This window comes from Triticum aestivum, chromosome 7A, assembly GCF_018294505.1.
Source record: "Triticum aestivum cultivar Chinese Spring chromosome 7A, IWGSC CS RefSeq v2.1, whole genome shotgun sequence".
NCBI classification, from domain to species: domain Eukaryota; kingdom Viridiplantae; phylum Streptophyta; class Magnoliopsida; order Poales; family Poaceae; genus Triticum; species Triticum aestivum.
In genome coordinates, this window is record NC_057812.1 from 314,412,696 (window position 1) to 314,420,291 (window position 7,596).

Consider the following 7,596-nt stretch of genomic DNA (forward strand, 5'->3'; position numbering starts at 1 on the left):
ATAAAATATACAATCATACCAACCAATATCACGATTAACCCACATGACAAATCAGATCTACTCAAACATCATAGGATAACCATAGATCATTGGGAAATAATATATGGAGTTGAGCACCATGTTAAAGTAGAGACTACAGCGGGGAGAAGAGAGGTTACACTACTACATAAAGGGGGAGAGTTTTGGTGTTGATGGTAGCAAGATTGTTTATGTAGATCGTTGTCCCGATCATTGCCCCGGCGGCACTCCGGCACCACCGGAAGTGAGGGGGAGAGACCCCCCCTCCTTATTCTTCTTCCTTTGTGATGAGGAAATCCCAACCATGGGAAACACACCACCAATCATCAACGGTCCAATCATAAGAAGTCGCGCAATGCAAATAGATGATCAGGTGAATGCTAACTTAAGTATATCATTTGACCTTGAAAACATGGTTGTGCCTTCACCTCCTTTGTTGTTGGTTGAACTCAGGTGTGATATCGAAGAAGGCCAAACACATTTCAGTCCGTGCAAAACAATGTTTTATGGTGAAGGAACAAAGTTAGGAATTCATGAAGAATGAGTTGTCTGCTAAAGAAACATTGTTCTGATTCTGACGAAACAATGTTTTGTACGAGTTTGCATATTCCAACTTGTGAGAGGTTCCCAGAACTCGAGTTTGTTGCTGAAGGAAACATTGTTCAACTCCAGTGAACAATGTTTGTTTTGGAACTACCAACCAGCTCCAATGAGAGTATTCCAGAAGCTACCACATTAAGTCTTGAAGTCATTTAGTCAAACAAAGCTGGTTCCCTTTCACACCCAAGCTGGTTCCAGAAGCTAGTTCTCTTTCACACCTATCTAGGGGGTTGTCCCGATTATAAATAGGCTAGCTCTTCCCTTCGTTGGGGACTTTTGCCATTTCTATCAAAGACCAAAGACATAGACTCCTCCTGAGATTGGAGAGCTCTTGTTACCCTTATTCTCGTGATTCCTTGAGAAATTGCTCCTAACTCGTGCTCCACGACTAGATCGTGTTGTGTGGGTTAGAGTTCGTGCTTTCCCTTGCGGATTGCACCTACCCCATGCTCCACGACTTGAGCATGGTTGTCTAGGGTAGTATTGTGGGTTGTGGATCGGCGAATGTTTGGATTGCAAGCTTTGGTGAGCCTCCTCCTCGTCGGGTCATAATCTCTTATTTTCCATTTTTTGGCTGCTTGCAGCTAGTTATCCCCATCCGTTTATCAATCCTATGCCGTGAAGATCGGACCTCCCCTTGAACACCCTCTTCTCTGAAGACGGTGTCACATCATCTGGTATTCAGATCAAGGTTTACACGGTAGGATCTGTATCTTTGTTGCTAGATATATCCTTTTAAGTTTGGTTTTCCCCGTCCTAGAGTCCAAAGCCAAAAAGCCACAAAAAATCCAAGCCTTTGTGGCTGAGATCTAGTTGTTTGCTTTACTCTTTGTGTTTGCACCAAGTTCTATCCAAAGTTGCTGCTGTTTTTCTTTGAGTCTTGTTGTTGGATCTATTGTCCTGCAAAAAAGAGCAAAGAAAAGAGCAAAAAAAGGAGAAGAGAAAGTGTTGAGCAAGTGTGCAATCATTTTCAGTTGGGTGGGAAATTTCAGAAGTTGTAGTGGCAAGTGTTGCAGCTCAAACATGGTGCAAGGATCTACAAATTTTTCTTGTTCATTTGGTTTGCATCGATTGGATCTCAGCACTAGCCCTCCCTTTTTACCCCACCCAAATCCACCTAGAAACCGTCAGCTTACTTCCTTTCATTCACTTGTCCACTCCTGATTTGCTACTTCCGCACAGCCTCCAAGGAATCATTAGAATTTGGGTAAGCAAGAAGGTGAGCTGAGTGTTTTCCACATATATTTTTTCTTTTTTCCACTTGTTTCCAAGAGTTAACATGACAGGATCCAACTCGAGTGTACATGGACATCAACATGTGGAAGATGATCTCCCAAAAACTCGCGCAACACTTGGTGATATGATTGAGGAGAGTATAGTTGCAGCTATGCGATGGATGTTCGGTGCTTGTCTTCCTATTGCGGGTAATGGGGATCAACATCAACACAGCCCCGCTGCCTCACTGGCCGTCGACAACCGGCAACGACAAGAACACAACGACCGCCATGTTGGTGGTGAACGAGCGGCAGGAGCTGCTGCCCACGGCGCGCCTACTGTTGGTGCTGAACGGAGGCGTGGCGACTTTGTTGCCCCCCGTGAGGGTGGGCTACATGAAGGAGAAGCTCGCGGGCGAGGCCATGACCCCCGCGGGTTTGCCCCTGCTCACCAGCGACGAGTGGCACATGATGGTGATGCCATCTTCCTTGAAGATCTCTCCGAGCATGGTGACGAAGATGAAGGCATGGGGGACTATGAACCCTACTCCCCGCCTCGCTGTGGTGCTATTTTTGGTCGTAATGGTCATCATTATGACCGTCGTGATCAGGATGATCATGACAATCAAGTGAGAGTGAAGCTCCATGTGCCATCATTCACAGGAAAAGAGGATCCGGATGCATATATTGAGTGGGAAGAGAAGTGTGATAAAATCTTTCGTATACATGGTTTTTCTGAAACCAAGAGAGTTGATCTTGCTATTATGGAGTTCTCTGGTTATGCTCTTACATGGTGGAATCAGTTGCAAGACAGTCAGTTGATGTCAGGCAATAATCATATCGGCAGCTGGACTTTGATGAAGGAAGTCATGAGGCGCCGTTTTGTTCCATCATACTATGAGAGGCAATTGTACAAGCGGTTGTAGGGTGTCGGTGTCAAAACCGGCGGATCTCGGGTAGGGGGTCCTGAACTGTGCGTCTAGGCCGGATGGTAACAGGAGACAAGGGACACAATGTTTTACCCAGGTTCGGGCCCTCTTGATGGAGGTAAAACCCTACGTCCTGCTTGATTAATATTGATGATATGGGTAGTACAAGAGTAGATCTACCACGAGATCAAGGAGGCTAAACCCTAAAAGCTAGCATATGGTATGGTTGTTGTATGATGAAGTTGTCCTACGGACTAAAAACCCTCCGGTTTATATAGACACCGGAGAGGGTTAGGGTTACACAAAGTCGGTTACAATGGTAGGAGATCTTGAATATCCGCATCGCCAAGCTTGCCTTCCACGCCAAGGAAAGTCCCATCCAGACACGGGACGGAGTCTTCAATCTTGTATCTTCATAGTCCTGTAGTCCGGCTGAAGGTATAGTCCAGCTACCTGAACACCCCCTAATCCAGGACTACCTCAGTAGCCCCTGAACCAAGCTTCAATGACGACGAGTCCGGCGCGCAGATTGTCTTCGGCATTGCAAGGCGGGTTCCTCCCCCAAATTCTTCATAAAAGTTTGTAAACACCAAGAGTAGTGTACGACTCTGCAAAATAAGCTTCCACATATTGCCATAGAGAGAATAATATTAACACAAATCTAATCTGCTGACGTATTCCGCAGCGTGACATCACACTATGGCCAAGCCTTTATTCGAATCGTTTTCACTTCTCCACCTCAGCGTGTTTTGCGAGGCAGTTTCCTTGGCATGTCTTGTCAAAGTAGAGATCGTGTCCCCTTCGTTTACGGGATTCTCGTTAATACGGACATGGGTAACCCAACCGCGCCACTTATCACGGCGCTTGGGAGGCAAGCGAGTTTTACTAGGCTGGTGGGGACGCATAGTCGCATCCGCCCATATAAGGGGATAAGGATCCACCTTTTTACCTACGCCTTCTTCCTCCTTTGCATATCCATCTTCTGCGCACCCGAGCTCCAGCGCCCAAGCCCGCACTTCCTACCTCAACCCTCTCCAACAATGTCCGGAGCGGGAGGCAAGTGGATGGTCTCCTCCATCACGGAGGGCCATGTCAAAAGGTTAAGGAAGGCCGGATACTTGTCCAAAGACATCGTGCACCGGCTCCCTGAGGAGGGGCAGCTTCTCCCCACCCCAACGCCCCATGAGAGGGTAGTATTTTTTCCCCACTTCCTCCGCGGACTGGGTTTTCCTCTCCACCCATTTGTCCGCGGGCTCATGTTCTACTATGGCCTAGATTTCCACGATCTGGCCCCAAACTTCATCCTCAATATCTCGGCGTTTATCGTCGTGTGCGAGGCTTTCCTCTGCATTCGCCCCCATTTAGGCCTCTGGCTCAAGACCTTCAACGTCAAGCCAAAGGTGGTGCGCAGCAACCAGGCGGAGTGTGGAGGTGCCATGGCGGGCAAAATTGCCAACGTCCTATGGCTCGAGGGCTCCTTTGTGGACACCTTGAAGGGGTGGCAGTCAGGGTGGTTTTACATCACCGAGCCATGCGATTCGAAGTGGATCGCAGCCCCTGAATTCCGATACGGACCCCCTACACGGCTCACGTCCTGGAAGGAGACGAGCTTGTCATGGGGCGACGAAGAAGAGTTAACCGGACAGCAAAAATGCATCCAGTCCCTGGTGAAGAAGCAGCTCATGCTTGTCAACGTAATCCAGGCCATGCTCGTCCGCCGGATCCTTCCGTGTCAAGAACGGGACTTCAATTTGTGGGAGTTCAACCCGGCGCAGCACCGCACTCTGAGCAGGCTCTTCGACACGACATACGAAGATGTCTGGAGGGGGCTAACCAAAGGCGCCGAGGCTCCCACATCCGCCTCCGAAGACCGCGGATTCAGCTCGCAGCGTCCTGCTGGCGAGGTAAGATATTTCCATCTTTTACAGGATGTTAAGTTTTTTCATAGTTTGACTCTATGCGGGATCTAAACTCCCTCACCTTTGACAGGATTGGCGGGAGAAGTCCGGACAGATTAGCTGTCCGGCTCCCTTGCCCGAAGACCTAGCCCCTGCTCTCCTAGAGAAGCTGCTAGTTCCGGCACCTTATGTGGTGCCGGAGAAGAAGGCCAAGAAGAAGAAGGCCACGGGGACTCGAAAGAGTTCCCGGCATATGGTGGTGTCGGACTCGTCGTCTGACGAGTCCAAGACACACTCCTCCCGTGAATGCGAGGAGGAGGAAGAAGAAACCTCTCCCCCTCCAGCGGGGGGAGGAAAGAAGAGGGAGGCCGCCCCAGTAGGGGAGGCCGAGGGGTCCAAGAAGAGGAAAACCCCTCCGCCGGACTACGTCCCCGATGCCGACAAGGACGAAGAGGGGTGGCCGGACAGGGCCAAGCGTCTAGCGAGATCATAAGTGTTCGGATACCAGAGTAACTCGTGATATTCCTTTTGTTGCACAGCTTTCCCTAATGTCGGATATAATCATGCAGTCCACCCAAGGACAGGCTCGATGAGTCATCGAGCGGCTCCCTAGATTCATCGGATGTGAATTCAGTTCTGCCCGCTGCTTCCCCCTGTGCTGCGGATGACGCCAAAGTGGCGTCGCGACAAGCTCCGGGGCGAGAGGAGGTGGTCCAGGAGGAGCCGCGAGGCGACCTCCCAGACTCCAGGAATGAAGGGGACAAAAACCCCCTGGGCTCCAAGTCCGGCTTTAAGCCGGACACTGCGCCAAAATCATCAACGGTTCCGGATCGCGGTAGGCGAACTCCTGCCAAGAGGAGTAAGCCTACTGAGCTGGCGTCCTCCGTCCAACCGGAGGCGCCGGACAATCTGCTGGAGGAGCTTAAGGGCGCCTCCATCGATGAGGAGCACCGTGTCATCATGAGTACGGTGATCCAGAAGGGTCGGTCCGCCAAAAGTGGACTGACTGAAGCTTGTGCTAGCCTTCTAACAGGCTTTGAGGTAAGTAAAAATATGTAAAAATATTACCGTATAGACAGTAGCCCCTGATGCTCTGTTTGGCGTCCGGAAAGAAAAGCCGAATAGAGGATTTATTAAATACCGCAGGAGTCTAACTAAAAAGGAGTCAATATACGTATGCAGGCTTCGCTGCTGGCCACCGCCGCACTGACTGCGGAGGTGGGTGCCCTGAAGCAAGGCCTCGAGCGGACCGAGCAAGAGCTCGGCCTTGCCAAACGGTAGCTCGAGGAGAAAGAAGGTAAGAGATACCTTATAGAAAAAATTCCTATAGGGTGGCGCAATTGCAAAAAAATGACAGGAGTATACTGCTTATTGTAGGGGCCACAACGGAGGTGGCGACCCTCAAGCAGGCGCTGTCCAAGGCCGAGAAGAAAGCGGCCACGGAGCGCGCCGAGCGGGAGAATTTTGAGGCGCAGGTCGGCGAGGTGCGGCAAGAGCTTCAGGTTCTCATGCAAAAACATGAGAGTTTGGAGCTCGACTCGAAGACGCGAGCGTCTGAGCTTGCTGCGGCCCTTAAAACTGCCAAATCTGCCAAGGCCGAAGCCCAGAAGGCCCTCCAGGAATTGGATGCGGTGAAAAAGATAGCGGCGGGTAAGGCATTCTATATGCAAAGCAGACATATAAAAGTAAACTACTTGTTACTTACCCGGATCCGGAGCTCTCCAGGGGCATTCGCAGATCTTCCCCACAGCGTATCCAATGCCACTGCATTCTACTGAGCCGAGGAAGGTAGCTCGACGGAGAAGGTGTTCTGGTCTCAGTACACTGAGGCCGGACACCCTGTGCCCTTCAGCGACCAGCTGAAGCAGCTGGTCGAGCTCCACAAGGCGGCCGAACAGGCCCTGAAGGGCTTCATAGTTCGGCTATGGCCTAGAGAGGCCCTTCCTGGGAGTTACTTCAGACTGGTGCGGCGGCTGGTGGAGGCTTGTCCAAGGCTCGAGGTCATCAAGCGCTCCGTCTGCATCGAAGGTGCCCGTAGGGCCCTTGCCCGTGCAAAGGTGCATTGGGGTAAGCTGGACGGTGAGAAGCTTGTGAAGGACGAGCCGCCGCCGGGGAAGGAGCATCGCAAGCCCGAGAACTATTACAAGGATGTTCTTGCTGGTGCCCGCCTTGTGGCGGATGAATGTACCAAGGATGTAATTTTTGAATGAACTCGCTCGTGTTTTCCTGTGCGCTGAAAACTTGTTCATATGCGCTAAGGAATGCTTGAATTTAAAATATTACTTTCTGGGCGGCTGTTTATCCAAAAATTGAGAGATGGCCAGTCGTCGGCTTCTACCCCCATGCCACTAGTGCTGGGGTGTTCGGGATAAACCTGAGCGCTCTTTTTCCCATGATTGGGTCCGTCGAGGGAGGCGGTCAGCACAACGAACAAGGCAATCGGACTATAATGCTTGAACACTCTCACTTAGCCATAGAACTCTATAATTTTTAATTTCGGCGAAACCCCTAGTATTCGGAAGACCAAGTTCGGGGCGCTATCCACGCCTTAGCCGGACAAAGCCGGTTCCTCGCTCGAAGCGGCATAAGCCTTTAAGGACTCGAAAAACCTCTCGAACAGCAACCGGTCTCTCGCCTCATCATGACAGTCAGTTTTAGCTTTCTCCACTGAGGTGCTCGGCCCAGCTCAACTGGGGCACAATCGCAGTGGTTCTCCTAGTGCTACCTTAGCCGATATAGCGGAACGTAAGGCACCAAAACATAGGAGCCAGGCAAACCCAACTATTGACCCAAATCATGATTCAGAGCCGATGCATATAGTGCTATAAGTTCGGGGTGCCGCACTTGTGAAAGTGGACGGACTTCTCACGCCATATTGATGGGTACTGAAGCCCCTGGCGTATTTTGCCGTACCATAGTGTACGGATGCAGCATGTT